Raw genomic sequence first — 21,733 nt, 5'->3', positions numbered from 1 at the left:
ATAAGTTAGAAGCCATCATGAAAGTTGTCTGTAACTTTTGTCTTTTAATGTAGCAAATACATATTGGAAGACAATGGTTTCATTAAATGGGTATCAATGTATATATTGAAAACCTACAAGTTGGAAAGTGCCAGATTTAAAGTAGCTCATATAATTATTTTTTAGGTGTCCTTTTGGTTACATGTTGCAGCATTTTCAGTTGCCCAGCCATTTACTGCCTTTTCTGTAGCACTCACTGCTTGTCCATGCTTGCTCCCCATTGTTGACTCCATTCTTGAGCTGCATTTTATCTAGGACAGTAACTGTGGGACAGACAAGCAGTTATGGTATTGGGCAACTTAGCCCTACCCATGCTCCTTCTTCAGATTCCTTATGTGCTAAAAAATTGTGTAGACCAAAAAATGGGTGTGGTATGGACTTCTATTTAATTCAGTCAGGGCCTGTCTGAGATGCAGAGAGCACCCTCAGCAGCTTCAGGGGCATAAAAACTCTGCCATGAAGACTGGAAGAGTGTCTGGTCATCAGGAGCAGAACCAGAGCTGAAGCAGGAGTGGTTCTGAGCTTTAGGCCATCTCTGACAGTTTTCTGGGCTGCCAGGAAAAAAGCAATTTTTTCACATCTACAAAGTGTGGAAAATAAAAACTACAATTTTATTTTATAGAGATATGTCAAATATAACATCTTGAAGTCTATGCAACTGTTTTAAAAATGAAAAGGACTATAAAAACTGAAAACTTTACACTAGCAAGCCTAATACATCAGAGCAAATGACCAAGACATCTGCAACAAAGACTTTTGAACCTGTGCCCAGTGTCTGTGCACTGTCTTTTCCCACAAAAATAATAATGCTCTCCTCCTATCACAAAGAAGAAAGTGGCTTGTTAGTGCTCTAGAGAGATCCAGATATGGTGATGAGCAGCCCAGGCAAGCCCAGGAAGCAAGCAGCACTAGAGCTCCAGGGAGATGCTTAGCAAAAGCAGCGTTTGAAAAACTTTGGTAGTGCTGAAAGCAGCTGCACTGTGTGGGGAACATTTGTCCTGTGGACAGAGTGACACAGACCCCGGAGTGAAAAATAACCTGTGATCATTAGTTAGAAATAGCCATAATTTACAGACACCAGGGGGCAGAATTAAGGTTGCAAGGACACCCATAAACCTGGCATTCCCAAGCAGAGGGCTATTTAAGTTCAAACTCAAGCACGCTTTAAAATTTAAATATTTGAATGGTGGAATTTGTTGCAAACAGCATTGTGTGTGTGGAAACAAAAACATTTAAATGCAGTTGGAAGAGAAGTGTGATTGTTCATTTGTTACAAATGTGAATTTAACTAAAAGCTAATTTTAATTAGTAGCAGCTAATGTTCAACACTTTATTGTTTGGGCATAAATTAGTCCAGCTTTCTAAAGGAAAAACATCAAACAAATCCTTTCTTGAAGGTTAGGCCTCTTTTTCTTACTTTCTGAACTGCAGAAAACACTGTAGATAACTGCAGCTTTTTATTTCCAACCTGACCTTCCACGTTCTGAAACTAATTTGCCATACTGCTTCTCAAAGTCTGCTCAAGGACTTCCTTTAGCAGAATAATGTGGTTCTTATTAAGCACATCCTATAAGACCCAGGAGGATTGCATGCAAAGAAAATAAGACGGAAACACAGATGAATTTCCATCCTCCAGTCAGATATATGATATTGATGACCAGGATGCATATGAGGGATATTGTAAAGAAGACAAAGAAAAAGAATTAAAGCAAATGTCTGACAAATTGGCTGTCTTCAGATGCAAGGATGACAAGTGGTCTGTGCAGCTCAGTGGAGGACATGGAGGCATCAAGCCAAATTGTTATGTAGTCAACAAGTCTCTTTGAATCACATGGTTGTGTGTAACCTCTCTTTTAAATAAGGTCTCAATTTAAATTACATCATCATGAAAGACTTAAAAGCCGTGAAGTTCTGTGTGAAAGCTGATAGTTGTGCTTAACTCCAAATGTTGTTCTTCACAGTTATGAATTTTATGTTTTAACAGGAATAATGGGATATTCTGTTAAAGTGGGACTTCTTTCAAATATTATTTCCCTAATTTTTAAGTGGATGCACCAAATACAAATAATTGTGAAAATAGGAGCTTTAACTTCAAATCAGTTTCTTCCTTAATTTCTTTTTTTCTACGAGGTGACAAAATAATTTCATACTAGCATAATTTGATGGAAAAGTGCACTGAAATAGCTTCAGTGTGCTATAATCTCTATAACTTGTGATTTCTCATTCCAATGTAGCTAAATATAGATTTCAGAGGTTTTAAAAGGTTAATGAGGAATCCTTACCCTCTGTATGCAACTCAGTGCAAGTGTAATTTAGTGAATTGGCTCCAGAATTATCACTACTTTTTCATTTCATTCTTCCACAAGATGCAGAATTTGGGTACTCAGAATTGTAATATGATTTTCCTGTTAATCTATTTTAAATCTGATATTTTCACCATGACTAATCCATGAAATTTGTCAACTTTGTCTGTGATTTACACAAGCTCTATTTATAAAGAGAAATTGTTTGAGTCCTAAGGCATGGAATATTATTTCCCAGCATGCTTTTAGTGACTTTTTACTAACAAGTATAAACAAAATGTGCTCATTGACTATATTATTATTTCAAGATCAGGAGGTAAAACATGAGGAATGTTGAAGAGCATATTCCCTGTAGCAGTGTATATTAGTCTTAAGCCATTAAGAAGAAAATAGCCTATCATATCAGAGTTGGTAAGGATGGTTGTGATCATAAAGTTTACCTAAAATAATTGGATAACTTGCTTGTAGATTAAAAACATATGTGATTCTTGTATGTCTTTATGCTGAGGCTTTAGAATTAATTGCTGTCAGCATAAACCAGACCAAACAAAAATAGATTTGCATCAATTCTTTGTAATGGGGGAAAAAGAAAGGCTTGAATGACAGTGAAGATAATTCAGTTTTGTATTTGAGGGGAAATGGCTACACAATGTTCACATACAGGAGTGCAATTTACTATATATGGGAAAGAATAAAGGTCCTTTATGTAAATGTAATAACAGGCAAGTAATACCTTCAAAGGAAAGAAAAACAATCTCTTGGGTACAGAAAGTTTGTCTGCTCCAGCTGTCCTCTCTCACTTGTTGGGGGAAGACATTTGGGGAAAGGCCAAAACACAGATATTCACAAAGCATCCAGTTTTTAGCTCAGCACCGTGTCTTAATCAGCTTTTACTGAGCTGCTCTGCTCCGTACCAAGCAGGTTTAGATGTGCAGCACACCCTGCATGTAACTAAGTCCCAGTGCCTGTGGTGATGAGAGCAGGATGGCTCTGGGCTTCAGTAACTGCAGCTGAGGGAGAGGGAGGAGCAGCATCACCTCCTCTTCCAGCTGAGCAGGAGCTGCTGAATGTCATGGCTGATTCCACGTCATTTCGAATTCCTGATTGTATGGTTTTGTGAAAGATCTCCAGAAATCATGCACATTGAGATCACGGATGGACAGCGTGTTACAAGATCCACAAACTGGAGCCAGAGAGCGCAAGTTTGGCCTGCAATGCAGTCTGATCTTTCCCCAGCAGAAATGGCCATAGATTGTTCCCATGTCCATCAAGTTACCAAAATACAGACATGCTCTGTCATGGTCCCTGGGCTATGAAATGCCCCCTTTGTGGTCATATCATAGGAGAGCTCCTGGCCATGTGGAGAAAGGTCCTCAGGTGTTGTCTGCTAATGCCATGGTGGTCTTATGTGATTGCCCAAGCCATGGCAGGGCAGCTTTGTGTCCTTGTGCTCCTGGCTGGCTTCTCTCTGTCCTGCTTCCTTAAACACTCATGTAGCTCATGTTCTCAAAGACCCAACTGCCTCTTAATCTGATTTCTGAATGAAAACAGTCAACTGCACTGTGTAGAAATTCTTATTTCACAATGTCCTAAGAGTCTAGGGGAAGTTTGATGTCTGCTCCAGGCTGGAATCTGACCTCAGAATTACAATTTATTTCAGACTTGCAAAAGTATTTAGCCCAAAAGGATATTTTGTGGAGGACAGAGGAGAATTTGGGGTAGACAGATTAATGTTTTCCGTATGATACTTTGCACTTCCCTAGCTAAAAAGCAATTGAATAAATTTTCTTTTTATTGCTCATAGCATAAAATTGAAAATAAGTGGTATCTCAGCCTTTTAGAATATATTTTAAAAATAGTAGAAGTGAAAAATAGATGTTTAAAGTATGATTTAATATAATACCATAGCATTTAGAAATCAAAATGATTTATTAATCATGTTACTTTAGTATATCAATGTCTCCTTATAAATGCCACTGTTCCCTTCAGAGACTTGAAACTTGTCTAATACTACTGATATGTGCAATTTATAGATAACCAATGGGGCTACATGGATTCTGTTATTCTTTCTGGGCATCCTAGACATTTGGAGCTAATGTTTTCATGTGTATTATCCTAATGTACGCAGAATTGCTTTGAACAGATTTGAAGCTGCATCAACCTGTGAATTCCCTTTGTTTGATCCATTTACTGAATAATTGAGCAAAGACCCCTATATTTTCTACATTTAGGCTCTTAAAATAATTGTCTTTATATTATAAAGAATTCTGGTCTATGTGGTTAACACGACATTTTTGTATAAGAATAAAATGCTCTCCTGTGTAAGTTAGGTCTACAGCATTTGCTTAAATATTTGTTGCTTATGAAAGTTCTACAGCAAGGCCTTTTCCTCAGGCATACATTTATCAGCTGAAATCTTGGTTGTTTTGCCTGTATTATGTCACTCACGTCTGGCAAGAACAGCATCCTGCTGTTTGTGAAGCTGACCTCCTGCTGCTGCTTAGCCGCTTGTAGGATTCTATCCCAATTCCTCTAATCCACTCTGTTTCAATAGCACCATATTTGGGCTCCTTTATAGATTCTTTTGCTGCTCTGTTTGGGATGCTCTATGAGCTGAATTAGAATTTTAATGTTCCGTTCAAAACAGAAGGAACCTTTTTGTTAAATGAGAATATAAGGAATAATCTCCTCCAGTCCTTTGGACAGAATTTCTACACATGCACTGTATTATTTTTCTTCAAACTTTTGTCCAGAAGTTTGGGGCACTATTTCAATATATTGGTTTACTTTGTGTAAATCAGATCCAATTTGAGGTTTAATGTTGCAATAAGGCCTGCTACCATCTTAAATTGTTTCTTTCCTGTTGTAACTCCTCATTCAGAGTTCAGTGCTCCTTGTTTCCATTATGTCAAGCGTTTACTGAAATCTTTTCAAGCTCCTTGTGCAAGTCAGGCCTAATTAAAGCAGAGAACTGAAAGGACTCCAAAAATGGTGTCAGAAACTACACCAAAGCACAAAGTGCACTTTAGGTATTTTTCTGCCGTATTTTCAAGAAGTCAGGGAAGATTTTCACATGTGTTTTTCCAGTAGCTATTTTCTGATCCCCACATGAACCAAGGCTTAGAGAAAACAACTTAAAGCATGATTGGTATATGTATGTATGTATGTATATATATATACAGGGTGTGTATATATGTATATATAGGGAGTATTTATATATATGTGGTCTGTCCCTTTACTTCACACCTAAGTTTATTAACTCTGCTGGATCTATTTGTGGTCAATATAGCAACTGAGAAAAGCAGGATAGGAGAACATGATCCTTTTTAATGTCAAGCTCCTGGGCTTGTACTTGCTTTAAGAATTATTCTTTAGAGAATGGAATTTACTTTACTGAAGAATAAACATGTGGTTAAATGATAATGCAAATTTTATTCTTTGAACAAGTTCTTTGGACACAATGTAATATTACATGAGTCTCTCTTGTACAATTTGAAAACCTTCAGCGCAATATATAGAGCTTACCTAAGTGTTTAAAGAGAAAAAAAGATATTATCGAGGTGAAACATATTTCAACAATTTCATAAATTGTCTCTCACTTGTACCAAACTTCCCTCTCTGGAAAATTCATTTTAGAGTATGTACCATGTTTGCTTCAGCTGCGGCTTTTAATGCTAAATTTTAGTTCCCTCACAGCTGGATCATCATCATCATCATCATCATCAGAAGGCACCTGGTGCCAAGACCTGCTGAGAAACCCTGTAAATGGGATCAGGGATGTGGATGGGAACTGGAGAAGACAACAGCTACAGCAGTTTGATATAATGATAAACTTTACAGCTAGAAATGGAAGAGAGAAGATAATGACGAAAACAGGGGAAAGAAAGAGACTACAGAAAGAGGTGGTGAAACAGGGATAGAGGCAATGAAGTATGGGAGGAAGCAGACGAAACAATACTGAAGAAAAGAAGTGAGACAAAGCAAACCTATTACTTGGTCTCCTTTCTTGCATTTAGCAAATAACGTGCATATATGATTTGTTCACAAATGTGTTAACATTTCTAATGATAGCAACATAGAAGAAAGATGTTTAACAGCTTTTATCAAGGGATTTAATCTGTGGAATCCAAAATGAAGAGATTTGTAAGTGATCCCTCCATGCAGTATCAGTGCGAGGACTTGCGGTTCTGCTGCTCCTTCTCTGTTTGTACTTTAAAATTAATTGAAAGCCTCATTGTTTTGTTTAAACTGTGAAAGCTTCCAAGGTCAATGAGTGAGGTAATTGACCTGCCTGTTGTAGGACAAAAATATGTATGTTAAATTGCATAATTAGTTTTAATTACATAATTATGGTGTTTAATATGGGGGGGGTCAAAGGTTACTATTACATTTAGAAGTCATGGCAAGAAACACAAAAATAAGCAACATAGTTTAATTCTGTGTTTCTTTGGGTTTTAAAAAAGGGGTCCACTGTGATCTATCTTTGACCTTGGATATTTGATGATTATCGTAAATAATATACTGCTGTTACCCTTTTTGGGATCATAGAGACACCTTTGTAAATGACTAAGTGACTTTACCAAAGACTTCATTTAGGTTCAGAGTACACAAAAGTTAATCAACGGTGGGAACTCAACTGACAGCAATTTAATCTGATTGGGTAAGGTAATTACATGATTACCAGGAGTGTTTATATATGGACAAGGATATTTTTATTGGAAAAAATCCTAATTGCTTTCTTACTGAGAAGAGAAAAAACCAAACAAATTTGTTGTTGCAGGTTAAGAGGACATCCTTCGTTCCTTGAAATAGCTTCTTTTCATATTTTAGTGACAAAATGAACACATAATTCTTTGCAAATTTGCACCGGGATTATATTAGGAGTTCCTCTGTTTCTGAACTTGAAATAATGCCATCAATATCTTGTTTCATTTAAGCAGCTCGTTGCTTATACATTAATTGTGTGATAGCCTAAGGATGTCATGATGCTTGTAATTAATTATCTCTTTTACTGTGTGTAAATACAGGTTGATTTCAACAAATGTAAACCTAAAGATCCATTATACTAATGGATATTTCTGGGAAGGAGGGCAGTATTTGTTTTTCCATGATGGTAAAAAAAAAAAAAAGGCACCATGTAAAAGATAGGTAGATAAAAGATGGTGTTCCTAAACGTTGGAAGAAAAGGTATCATTCAAGTTCTCTGAATGGTCCTTTAGAAAATGCTCTTTCATTCTATTGACATAGAAGGGAGTGTTGGGAGATGTATCTTCATTAACAAAACATTAACCTCTGTGCTTACCTTCTGAAGAGCACTGCAGAGTAGAAGTCCAGTTGGTTGATAAATACTGGCTTGCCCCAAAACCTGACTAAGGAATGGGCTGGGCCTGGCCCTGGTGCTTTGTAGGGTTGTGTCTAAATCTACATGCCAAAAATATATATATTGACACTTACAAGAGTAACTTTGTATCACACTGGTAACTTTTGAATATATTCTTTCAGTGGAAATGGGATGCAATCCTCTCAAGACTGACTTCTACGGAATTGAAAAGTTTATGAACTAAATGTTAAATAGGAAATAAATGAATTTTTGAAATGAAATATATAATTATGGAAATATGTTCTGTGATATATTCCATGTTATAAAAATGACATGTTCTCCCTTTTGCTAATATTTCCCTTATAAGTGCTTTAGAAAATATTACAATTTTGAATTGTTTTTCTAAACCAGATGATCCAGTCACTGTTGGAGGCACATAGCCACGGCACAATCTCATGCTGTACATTGATCACCTGTCCAACCTTTGCCTAGAGTGTGATCCCCAGTTCCTTCAAGAGATCCATCTTTACCTGTCTATAAAGAAGAAGAGGAGGAGGGAGACATCTGGGATATTCAAGTATCAAAGTTTAACACCAGAGCAGGTCGAATCTTGATTTATATTATTCTCTATATGTGTTGCTAGTTTTGACTTGGTTATTTGGCTGGATATTTTTTCAGTGATTGTATAGTATGGGTGGAAGTTGCTCCAGTGTTGAAGTGTTTTTGTTTGGACTGCTCACTTGCTGAAACTGCACATGCATTTTTCATAGTTCTGTGGTGTGAAATTGAACCCAAAGTCACTCTGCTGTTGAGAAGTTGGCTGATACTGAGCATGCCTGGAGTCTGTACCTCCCCCTTGAACATGTGCTGACCACAGAGACTAAAATGTGGCAACTTTAAAGTTGTTCACTGTACTCTAGCTGGACCATTCTGTGTTTAGCACACAACCAAATCCAGGTCCCCAGCCAGCACGATCGTGTTCATTCACTTGTTAACTTTCTTCTTACTCTTCCTCTTCCCTTTGTGGGAGAACTTTGATATCCCCAAAAAGCCAAGGTTTCACTTACTGTCCTAAGGACTGCCCCTTCAGTGTAGCACAGCCCACACACAAACCTGGAATATGTCCAACTTGTTCTCTGAGCAGAATGTGAACCCCTGACCTCCTGGGCCTCCGGCAAGAGTGCTGCCTACTGAGCCACCAATACCCAGGCCATCAATAAGTTTTAAATGCCAGTTGCAGACTTCACAGAGATAATGACTTCAGTGTGTAAAGGTTTTGTTGTGGAGGCTGCAGTCTCACACATGGCGTGACAGAGTAAATATGCTAAAACCATAGAGAGCCCTTGCATAACTCGCCTTGATATAACAGTTTTTGTAATATGTTTCAAGGCATGGAATATTATTTAAAGGGACCCTGTTATGTAGGCTTAGGCCCAAAATGAAGCTATTATGAAAAGAATGTTTAGCAAAACCAGAAATATGTCCATGAAATTGTTGGAGTGGGAATTTCAGGGTAACCTTGCTTGGATTTAAAGTCGCCTGGATGACATTGCACTGTTGTTCTAGGGAATGAGAACCAGCAAATGAAAATACTGTTAAGTGAGAATCAGAAACTGAGCAGAATAAAGATGTTAGAAGGCTATTACTATTTTTATAACTTCTTAAAAATCTTACCTCATCCTGAGAAAGATGAGATGAAGAGATAACTTCCAATTTAGTGGTTCAAAGCAGCATTATTGACACAGGTAAAACCATGTATTTGCATTTTAATAGCATTTTTAACCTGATCACAAGTAAGTTCTTGTAGTTTAAGTATTATAAAGGAAAGTGAATATGAAATAAGCTTTCAGATTTTGGCACATTTCAGTTTTATTGATGTTTTCTATTTAAAATTTAGCATTAAAAGCATACAAGAGGTATGTTGATGTTTGCAAACAAAGTGTTATTTATAGACTTGGATCAGGAAGGAAACATGGCCATATTCGAGCTAAGACTTAGATTGTTGAAAGGCTGTTAGATAAATTGCATGAACCTTCTACAGAGCACAGGCCAGGAGCCCAGGACTCCTTTTCCCAGCTGAGTGCCCAAATCACTAGGCTACAGACTCTTGCTCCCTCTTGTGTTCTTTCTCCAGCCCAATGAATCTTGAATTATTTTCTGTACAATGAGAGAGCTTCAGTGGTAGAACTTTGATATCTCCGTCTCCTTGCCCCAGCATTTACTGCAGCCTGCAGCCAACTGATTGATCTGGAATTTAGCAGAATTGTCCATCCTGATAAAGGACATTGCTGGGTCTTGGGCTGAGGAAGGAATGGGACCAGGGGATTTGGCTTCTGGGATGAGCAGAGCTGCTGCCAGGCTGGGAATGACTGATGTTCATGTGTTGTTTTAGAAAGAAACAGCACCTGAAGCATTTTGTAGGGAGCCCACCTGGCTGGTGTTTATTGGGCTGGCTTTGAGGGTGCCTGGTGGGTCAAACTCAGATCAGTTGTGCAGCTCCCCACAGGACTGGGCACAAGCTGAGTCCTGAGATGAAGCACCCTGGCTGAGCAGGTAAACTCTGGCCCTGAACAGAGATGCGGCTTCTGGGTCTGGCCTGTGTTACCATCAAAACCTTTATGGCCATCAGAAACATCTCCAGGTTGGGGTAGGAGCATCTCCAGGTAGGAACATCTCCAGGATCATCATTTTGGCTGCACATGTCTAAATTCTTCTCTTTGAATTCCTACATTTTTAGGCTTTTAATTACTTTAATTTAACAGCTCTTTTGAACGTAGAACTGAGAGATTTTATGAACCTGTTTTTCATACAAAAGTTAAGTTTTAAAGAATGTGTTATAATTAGGCAAGATGGCAAGAAGAATTTGTGGTTCAAAAGTATATCAACAGTTATGAGCCAAACAGTGTGTTTTGAAGCTTAAAAAGTGAAATTGCTTTGAAGACATTAATGCTGTTCAGGCAGTGCTGTACAGCAATGTGTATTTAATCTGAATTTAGGAATAGCCAACTAAGTTGACTGCATTGCAGTTTTGAAACAAAAGTTTGTCAAAATTACTGACTTAATTCCTAGGGTCTTTTTTTGTCCCATATGTATGTTTTTATGAAGTCCTGCAGTGCAGGCCCTTATTCATGCAAATGTATTTATCTGCCTCAGTGGAATTATTCTGGTGAATAAGTCAATGTCTAAGATCAACTAGGATGAGTCTGGTTTTCTTTTTAATGGGAATGCTAATTTTGAAAATGACATCTGTGTGTTATTTTTAGTCTGAAGACCTACAGATAGTATAAAATTGGAACTGTAGATTTCCTTGGCAGTTTCTCTATGGTTATTTCTACCTGTTTAAAACTCTGGAGAAATAATGTGATTCATTACACATTACTTTCGTGGTAGTAGATGTATCACGTAGTTTGGTATCCAAATATGAACTATTTCTGCTTTGTAATATGGTGAATTGGGGGTGGTGGAGGTAGGAATAGAAACTTCTATTCATGACAGGTGGTTGGTTTTAAAGACAAGTCTTTTTCTGTCATGCTAGTGTCTATTTTCATTGCAAGGGAACTTTTTATGTAGTAGGAGAACACTGAAGTAGGAAGGATGCAGTCTGTAGCCAGTTGGTTCGTGGTTTAGCTGCAGTTCTTTTGGCAGCATTTCTGGTTCCACACACAGGACTTTCACTCTCCCATAATCTGGATTTAGTAGGACTACCATTTGCTCAGTAAAACATTAATGTCTCTCCCATCGAACAGAAGTTAAACTGATAAAGACTGTAACCATCCTAATGATTCTGTGTGCATTGGTGCAGCGAACTGCTTGGCACGGTGTTGAGTTAATTGCTTTAAAGTGGGTGTGAGTTGGTGTGTTAAAGGGGGTCTTTAGGTACCACTGTTATGAATTTGGGATGAATAGCTAAAAAACACACTGCAGTAACCCACATGATGACAGAGAAAGGTAGAGAGGACTGGATGAAAGCCAGAATGGGAAAACTGAGAAGGAGGGGGGAGGAAAAAACATTGCCACAGAGTGGTGCAGTGGTAAGCTTGGGAGATGAGTAGAGATCTTCAAAAATGAATAGATTTTTGTATAACTATGGATAAACTCTATTACGTGACTTTGTTTGATTTCAATGATTGTAATTTGGGAAGCCTGCATAAGACAGCTACAATAACTAAAAGTTGTGATCAATAAGCATCTTGATGGAGGCAATAGTCAAATACAAGATCAGCTATAGAAGAACAAGCTAAGAAAAACAGACTTGTAGTTCCAATCACATGAAAATTGCTATTTCATTTGGGAACAGCATACTTTCAAGATTATAGATTGGAAGGGTAAAAGTAAATCACTATAAATATGACTCATATGTTAGTGAAAGCCCACATTAAAGACCTTATCCTCCCAGCTATAAAAATAGTCAACTTTGTTCTGAGTTAGGTAAAAAAAAAGGAGCGTGAATGCTGTTGTGTTGATCAATTTTACATGAAAACATTTTATGACATATTTTGGGTTTTTTTTTGGTTTGTTGTTTTTTTTTTTGGTTGGTTTTTTTTTTTGTTTTGTTTTTTTTTTATGGAAGAGGTTGATTTGTGTGTATTAGTAGCAATGATTCCTCAGCCTTAAATCACTTGATATGTGAGGAAAAGATCTCATGGCATGGTCTTGCTGTCCTCTTTTTAGTGTTGCCACAAAGGAAAAAGATTGTGTACAAATGTCTGAAATTTTTTGCATCTGCTCTTGGAAATACTAAAGCTGATAGGGATTTTTCCAAGTTAACCGAGTTTTTGATAGAAATTGCTTCTTTATCAAACCTAAAACCTTTCTCATGTCAAGAGTAGTTTAAAAAAAATTCCTTTAGAAAGCTTTAATTTCAAATAGCAAATAAATAATTTATTGGAAATGGAACTGCTCAAAAAGAAACCTTGAGAGAAATCTGCATTACAATGCCCAGAGCCTAATAGTTAGGGCATTATCCTTTAAGACATGCGACTTTGGTTCAATTTCCTTTTCTGAATCCAGCTGAATAGAGACTTAAATCCAGCTGAATATCTAATGCATCCAAGGCAACTGTCTTTACTACTGGACTATTGTCTGTAATAGGTTGGGTATCTCTGCTTTTGTGAAAATTGTGAAAGGATTTGTCCTAATACTAACAAGACCTTTCTGAAATCTTCAGAATTCTTATAGGCTGGGAAAGAACCTTTGTGCTTAGCTTTATTCATAACCCCCAGGCTCTGAAGAAATGCCTGTAATAATCATTATTTTATATGTTCATACCATGCAACATTTGTTAATCTGGACTCTAAACTAAATCTCAATCTCAGACCCCATATAGAACTGTCTTTCCATGCCTCTGGTTATTACTGTCAGCTGTCTTGGGTTTTTCTGGTTTTCCTATATCCATTCTTTTAACAATTCAACCAAATCTGCCTGAAAGTAGCACTTGGGTTATAACAATGAATTTAACACCATTTTTCAATATAGCCTTTTGTATTCTTTGCACATTCAACTTTATTATGGTAAGCTAACTCTGTGATCACTGCTGAAGATACTTCTGGTTGAAATATCCACTTAATGAAAGAAAAAAAATTCCAAAACATGTTGAAAGTAATTTGATGGTGGTTAGGACATTGTTTTGGAGCCTGCAGTGGTGATGGATTCCATGAAACCAGAGGAATCAGGACTGTTTGGTGGCCTGTCAGAGTGTAGGTATTCTTCTGAGATTACCAAAAGGGATCAGTTACCTTGGTAATGTGTCCACCAATATTTATTGTGTCTATTTCTTTACACAGGCTAGCAAACATTCATCATGTGGAAGTGTTGGTCATGATCAACTTGAGCTGAATTTAAATTGATGACCTAAAGGTTAAAGTCTCTGTATCCCATTACCTCTCCCTTGGGCTGTCCAGTCTCCCTACAACTGGGTTTAACACCACTTTTAGTTTATCAGTGTCTTGTGAGGAAGAGCACTCTTTAGAAGTGCAGATCTGACAAATACTATGGATGTCCTGTTAGAAAAAACCCAAACCAAATCAATCTGACTTTTTCAGCTTGTCAATACTTTCTGAAGAATGTTCTGAACAAGTATTCAGATGCTGGGCTAATAACTTCCCCAGCCTGTTAGATAGCTTTAATCTAGTCATATGGGAACATAATGCAGTGTAGCAGCCCAGTGAAACATGAAACTATGAGAACAGCTGAATAAATTTAAACACATTTTAGAACATTCTAACCTTTGTCATAAAAATCTGATAATGTAGAAGAAAAACTAATGCTTGCTTTTGGTTTTGTTATTTTGTACAGTAGTTGAGAAGACAGCATTTCTTGTGGCTGCTGACTTGAAAGCAGTGACAATTTCTAGCACTACTTTTTGCCCCATATGAAGTTTATTCTTTCTCACTCATTAAGGAATGAATCTGGTTTCTGTTTTATTCAATACTGTATATACATCTCACCCATAAATATTTAAACTGAGTAAATATAGAATCTTAAACATGGAATATGCTTTCATTCTAAACTGCTGGCTGTGGGGGAAGGTAAAAATATTTTATTCAAAGACCAGTGGTTCCTTTGGATGAAGGAAAAAAAAAAGTGCTTTGTGCTTGCTGTAGGGCAGCGAACTTTTTACCAGATTATACCTTTATTGTTATAAAGTTCAGACTATAAAGGATCTGTAGGAAAGGGTTTGCAGATACTCACTTCAAAAACACATGGCTAGTATTCAGCCCCTATATCTGGGGCTAATTTAATTCTTCTTCTCCATTCAAAGTGCCTCTCTCCTGTCTACAAATGCAGAACAGATTCCCGGGTAATTTTCTTTCTTGGAAGTACCGTCATTTTATTCCTAACTGGGAATAGCATGAAATGGAAATACATTTATGACTCTACTTAAAAACAAACACCAAAGAAAATAAAAGCAGGGATAATATGAAAGATAGTTCCATAACAAATTGAGTCAGAAAAACGCAGAAATTTGAAGCATATTGAAAAAAACCCCACATTTTCACTGGGAAGATTTCCTTTAGCAAACTGATTTTTGGAAACAGTGTAACGTGGCATACCTAGAGTAGTTAATAAATTTTGGGCAAACTGGTGATGGCAATTCATGGTTTTAATTTGATCCAGCAAGCAAAGTCCAATACATGTCTAGGTATGCAGTAGGCCTAGATCCTATTTAAAGATACAACGAAGAGGGTTGCAAAATAAGAGTTTTATTAGACTGAATACAATGAACAGTGAATATTTGTGCTTTAGTCTGTTATGACTGTGTGACTCCTACATGCATTACCCACTCTTCTTTCATTTACATTGTACAGTCAGAAGTGCTGAGAGATATCAAGGTTACTTCCTGAGTCCTGCTGAGGTTTTCTTGAAAAAGGTCATGCTCTTTGTTATGTTTTGGAGTCTGAGGTTCAAGCTGTTGCTTGTGTAGGTGGCAAAGGGGTTGGACCAGCTTCTTCCATAAAGTCTGAATCCTTTTGTGGGTAATATCTTGTTAAAATATAAAATAAGCTTTGATTATAAAAGGTCACAAAGAAAGTTATGAATGTAGGACTTTGTGTTTACAAAGCAAAATCAGATCTAGCCCCAAAACAGAAATGTAAAGTAGATAATATTTTATTATGCATTATAAATATGTAAGTAGCTGATCAACATGAATCTCCTTTGGTGATTTTGATGAGGTGAAAGAATTGATTTTAAAGGGGAGAAAAAAAATCTACTCTTTAATTTATTTTAATGTGTGGACCAAGTGCCCCAACTGGACAAGTAGGAAAGACTGTTTTACTAGATTTAGTTTTGCTTCTGATTTTTCTTTAGTGTGTTTTTTTTTAAATGGGTAACAGAAACAGGAGGTAGACCAATATTTTCAACAAGATTCACTGTCTCTTATTGACCTTTTTGTGTTAAACCTAGTTTATGGATAACAAAGGCAAGAGTTTTTTTGATTTCTAAAAGAAAGATTGGGATATGTTAGTTTTGCCTACTGTAATTAACATAATAAAGACTTTTTTTGATGTAGAGTTTTTTAAACAGCTTGGTTTGGAGCTGCCCTGTCAAGGTCTGCTGGTTGAAGTGTTACAGTAATGAATCCTCAATTCAAAGATGATTTCTTAGGAGTGAGGCTTTGTTCTCCTGTGCAAACTGACAGATACAGGGAGGACAAAACCTTTTTTTTTGATCTTAGTTCAATACTGTCATGAACATGCAAATACTTGTGTATGTTACCACAGCTCCCATAGAAGCACCATTCACATGTTGGGTTTTTCTCCCACTTTGATTATCTGTACTGGCCCACAAATTCAGTCTGTGTTGGCACAGAGCCCTGGAAAATCAAGGCAGACAGAAACTGTCCTGTCATGTGTGTCTGTGCTTTTATTTTCCAACTCTTCAAACTGTCCTTCTGCTGAAATTCTCCACTTCAGCTTTGTGGTTACTTTAAGTACTTCATTTTCTAAATTTGTTAAGTGAATCTAGACTTCTGAGCTCCAAGTACCATTTTCACATGAACATAAACTTTTTTTTTTCCTCTTTGTGGGCATCTTAACTCTGCTGTGCAGAATGAAGTACAGTCCCTTTCTCTGTAGTTGTAATGTACTTCATCAGTTTCCAAAAGACAATAACTTGCTTTATTCCCTTTTTATAAGGATTAATTATACTCAGAAAAAGCTCTCAAATAGCAAACAGAAAAGGAAACCAGATGTTGCAGAGTTATTTAACCAGTGTTATTTGCAGACAAATATTTAAGCTATGTGATTTAATTTTTTGTGGAACCTTTAGAAGCTGGCTAGTGAGTGAATAAAACATCCACAGTGTATGTGAAAACATATTTTACCTGATAGTATCATTTTTTCACCTTACTATTACAGGTAAATACTTTTTCAGTTCTTGGCAAGAAATTTGCAAAAGTATTTGATTAGAACAGGAACAATCCCCAAGGCATATTGTGTATAGAGTCCTAATTTATAAATAGGTTTTTGTTGCGTAAAGCACAGTTGTGCATTTCCAACAGTTTCAGTTTTCTGTGCACTATTGAAATGGAGTAGTGATAAACCTTTGTGCAAATTTGTTTTTCTTAGAGATGCAGAATCAAATAATGAATCTTTAGAACAAGCAAGTGAATTCATCATCTGAACACAAATATTTATCTATGTTTCAATGAGACCAAGCTTCACTTCTGGAAATGGTGTTTTGCAAAACAGATGAGGGCAATTCTCTTATAGCAAGGGTTTCTCTAGGCAGTTAAAGGCAAATTTAAAAGGTGGCATATGTTCCTAAAACTGATCTGTTTTAGCTAATTTTCATGTTGCTTAGTACCTGTGAGATGTGCAAGACATTGTTCTAAAATACAGAAGCTTCCTGTTCTAGACTTTATAGGAAAGTCTAGAGAACGAGAATATCACTTTCAATTTTCTTTTTCATTGTTTCTGCACTCTTGAAATCCACGTAATCATGAACTGTGCTATCTCTCCCAAATTTGTCTTCTAGTTCTCCTCTTGAGTACCGAGAGCTTTTTGTCTGCCAACCCCTCCTGTCAAAGACAATCAGCCTCATCTCATTAAGAGAAATTTTCTAAATGAAAAGTGTTCCAATATTCCAGTTACTAATATCTCAACACTTGCAGGGATATGGCTCATACTCAACTTTGTCTTCCTAATTCAAGGAAGCACCTTATCCTTATTTTCCCAGACTTCCTCTTTTAAAATTTTGTATTCAGGATTTCAATGTCTCTTTTCTAAGAGCCTCTAGTGACTCTTCATTCTCTTAGCTCTTTTCCCTCTACAGCCTTTTCCAGTTGCAATATTCCTTCCAGGGTTTCAGGCTCATTTGGTTTCTTTTCAATCCAGCCTCTTTTCCCTTCTTTCCTCATTAGTAACCTGCAGGCTCTTCAAACCCTGTTTTTCCAAACTTAAAACCTCACTTTCCCAGATTACATCATTTCTTCTACCTCTTCAGCCTTTTCCTACTGATCTCCAGTGGCCACAACTTCTGCCACAGTTGTGTTACAGAAACTTCCACTGTTCTCTTCTGACCTTACAGTTTCCTGTTATTTGGTCTGTGAAAGTGCTCAGCTTGATGGACTTTGCACTGAACATAATCAGAAGAAAAAAAAGTTTCTGTCATCAGAAATGATACTAATCTGTTCCTATTTTTAAAATACCATTTCCTGTTTATGGAAACCCGTTATTGCTGACAGGTTATTGCAAAGAGGCATCATTCTTAAATATCCATCTATTTTTAAGAAGTTTCTGCCTTTTTTTTTTCTGTGCAAGATTGTTTGCTTAATGTAACTCCCTTGTCTAACCGTAGTTTTCAGGATGCAATGATAAATGTTTAATGGTTCTTGTAAAACTCTTACATTGTCAGTCACAAAGTTTAGTGAAACACCAATGTTTTCATTTGATCCCAGCACTGAGGAATGTCCAGCTTTCATCACAACAGGGTTGTTTAGTTCTGTAGAAGTCTAAATACTCTGCCCTTGGGAGATACCTCACTGTCACCTGCTCCTAAATTGAAAATTATGTGCTCAGCCAAAACTTGTGGGGGAGGGTTTTAAGAGTCTCTCTTTTTCTTTAACAGACATCTTTAATATGGGAAAAAAATCCCTTAAATGTGAAATAAATCAAAGCCTGGGAAGCTATTAAAAAACCCTTTAGTTTAAATATATCTAGTTCTAGATAACCAAAAAAGTGTTCCATCCTGCCCTCATTCTTTCTTTCTCTATTCAAGATGTGTAGATTTTCAGACAAATAGTTCTATTGGCTACATCATGAGCTTCTAATCACCAGCACTTCTGTTGATGAACAAAATGGAGTGTTAGATAAATTTCTTTAGAACACATTCTCAGTAAACATATTTAGAAACATTTATCTTGAACAAGAGGTATAACCATCAAAGTCACTAAGTTAATGTCATTCACCAGAAAATATTATTAAAGACCTGCATGTTTCTCATCTTTCCTAAACAATTAACAGAATCAGTTTAACTCATGCTATCAGAAAACCTTTAAAAGTGTGTAGTGCAAATACAGCCTTGATTTACTTGTGCATAAGTAAGAACTGTTGTCGTATTCACCAAGGTGCATTTGGCTTATGCCTAAACAAGAACTTTTTTTAATAATGCCCTGTTTATCTTTAAGAAACATAAGATGTAGGGCCAAATCAGATTTTGCTCGAAAGGAATGAAGGAATGCATAAATAAATCCATTAGTACCTAGTTGAAAAATATTGTTTTGAATTCTGTAGGATGTTTTTTTTTTAATAATGGTCGAGAATTTTAGCAGGTAAGCTCTTCCAGAAGATATGGCTCCATAGAATGAAGAAGGAGCATGAGGCAAATATTACAGGACTAGAAAAAAAAAAAAATTGCAGAGGACAAGAGACAGAAGGAAGGAGAGAGATGTTGAAGTGTTTTAAATGTATTTTCCTAGTCCTTGTACAACCAAGACACCCCAAAATAAAAACCCTACAAAAGCTCATGGAAACCCAAAGTATATTGTAACTCTGAAATCTTAATCTATACATCTTAAGCCAGAAAATATCTCGGAACATTCTGCCTAGAAAATATCTCAGAATATTTTGCCTAGAAAATATCTTGGAATATTTTGCCTATGGAATAACAAGAGTTTGTCATCTGGGCTCAGAATTTTCCCATTGGTACAGAACTTTTATTTTTCTGTCTTCCTAATCTGATATCCATTTGGCTGGGAACATTTATCTGTTTAGAAAATACTTGTAACAATTTTTCTGCTTCTTTTCTTCCCCCAATTTTTTTTTTCACTTCTGACACTATAAGTACTTCATTGCTTAGACATTGTTTTTAAAACAAGAGGAAATTCTCTTAATAGATGCTGCCCTGCTGGCGCAGGGCTGTGCATTACTGGTGGCCTTTTTATGCAGCATCAGGCATCTAAATCTTGGGTGTCTCTTCTTGATACTAGAAAAATGCCAATTAAAGAGGTGATGATTGGGGAAGACCTAATTAACAGAGGTCCCATCATGGAACTAAGATAAATATACTATAGATTTATCTTTTTGCCTTCTCTCCCCTTCAGATTGCAGACACAGATATAAAACTTAAATTGTCACAAGGTGCAAAGTGATTTACAGAGGGAGTTGTGTGTCCAGGCTAACATCCATGGATTTGATAGCCACAGCAGAAGATAATACTCTGTAATTCTGGACAGAGCTGAAGGGAATTCTTATGTGCCTAGTTAACAGAGCTCCTGGGAATTCATGTCTTCTAACATGAGGTATAAGGGAAAAATCCTATATAAGGGATTTTTACCTTAGTCTTTATCAAGTATTTGCTACAGGGGCTCAGCAATGAGAAAGTAGCAGAAAAATATGTCTAATTTATCTCATGTTCAAAGTACTCGTCAGATAATGAGCAAAGAAGTGTAATTTGATATTGTCTTTATATATAATGGATTTATAAAATGGAGAAGAATGAGGAAAATAATGCTCAAATGTGACATCTATTCCTGTGAGTACTGTGAATTTTGCTTACAAAACCAGCAGGTCCCAGATGATTTTGTGCTAGGTTACTTTTTAAATTAAACAATTGTCTACTGAGCCCACCTATGGACCAAGAGGTGACTGCGTTATGTAGGATACAAAAAAAATGCATTTATCTGTGATTCTGGTAGCGTAAAATCATGGGCTGGAGTATGCAAAGAAGGCCTGTGTGTTTGTATGTGCAGCGAGCAGGGCTGCTGTGTTTGTGTGTGTACACAAACATGTTCATTTGTGTACACATGCCAATTCAGCAAGCTTAGACAGCACCATGCAAAGAGCTGTCAGAACTCGTTTCCAGGTTTCAATCCTGTTTACAGCCTCTGGGCATTATTTTAATGTAAATAACAAATGGAGGGGGAGAGGGGAGGGCCAAGATTTCCACTATGGTTCCTGACTGAGGGAATTTTTCCCAGTGCTTTATAAAATGGTAAAGTTATTCCCATGATGGACAGCACTGGACAGGACATGGCTGATGTGTCAGCCTCCAGTTTGACAACTGTTGTTTGATTGAATTGGGTTTTCTAGAAGTCTAATCCAAAGCTTGCCCTGTAGTGATTTTTGTCAGATATTCATATTTCCTAGTTTAATATCTTTTTTCCCTTGTTTGTTTTTACTGTATTTTTTTAGGGTTTTTTTTCCAGTTTTTGCTTTCTGTTATTTATGCCAGTCAGAACTTCAGCACCTCCCCTTGTCCTCATATTGAGAGATTTACTGTTCCTGTAGAGAACTTAGAGTCATTTGACACATATACACCCATATAGGAATTTCTCTGATCACTGAAGCCTTGCATCTTCCAGACAACTCCTCACAACCCAACGTACAAAATCAATATGTGTTATTTCAGGCAACATTTTCAGTAATGAGTATTTATTCAATACAGAATGTACAGAAATGTTTCATCAGTCAGACTTGGCCTTTTAACTTCCATATCTTAAATAAAATAGTTAATAAAAAGTGAAAATTGCTGACACCTGAAAGAAGGTCCATTTTATATGACCTTCTCCTCCACTGTACATAAGATTTGATACAAGCCTCTTACAAGATTCCAAGTATTTCACATCTTTTAATAAAGAAATATGAATGGAAATGCAAAGGGCTCTCTAGAGTAACTGTTTCATCAATTAATTAGAACTTACCACCAATGAAAAACTTGATGTATAATTGTTACTTAACGTTTATAAATATATTTGGTACAAAATGCCTAGGCATGAAATGCATTTATATTTAATTAACATTCGGTCTACATTTAGATTACATTTATTTTAAGATTCAGGAGTTATACAGAGTATAGTAATTGTTTTTTCTTTCAACTATAAAAAAAATATAAATTGAAGGTGGCTGAGGTTGCTGAATTCCTTAGTTACACTTAATTATTTATTAAATCCATTCCCAAGAATGGATTTAAGAATATAATAGTTAAGAATATAATAGTTAAAAAATAAAAAACAGCATTTGGCAACTTTAAATTTGTATGAGACCAGGAATGATTTATTGTAGCACTGAAACCATGCCAATCACAGAGCCATCTAAATCCTTCCCTGCTTTTGTGTCCTTCACAAGGAAAG

The 21,733-nt window shown here is 36.6% G+C and overlaps 1 protein-coding gene across 5 annotated transcripts in view; it reads left to right on the top strand.

The window, feature by feature from the left end:
* The window catches only part of ERC2 (ELKS/RAB6-interacting/CAST family member 2), a 405,766-nt gene that overhangs the window by 339,841 nt on the left and 44,192 nt on the right, over positions 1-21,733 (top strand). For all 5 annotated transcript variants that reach the window (XM_031058194.1, XM_031058193.1, XM_014307629.2 and 2 more), the window contains one exon: positions 8,074-8,264. The gene's annotated coding sequence lies outside the window, so the exon portion shown is untranslated. The remainder of the gene's footprint in view (positions 1-8,073; positions 8,265-21,733) is intronic.

Source organism: Geospiza fortis, unplaced genomic scaffold, assembly GCF_000277835.1.
Source record: "Geospiza fortis unplaced genomic scaffold, GeoFor_1.0 scaffold78, whole genome shotgun sequence".
Lineage (NCBI taxonomy): Eukaryota > Metazoa > Chordata > Aves > Passeriformes > Thraupidae > Geospiza > Geospiza fortis.
The sequence above is the reverse complement of the archived record's forward strand: the minus strand, read 5'-3'. Positions and strand labels throughout refer to the sequence as shown.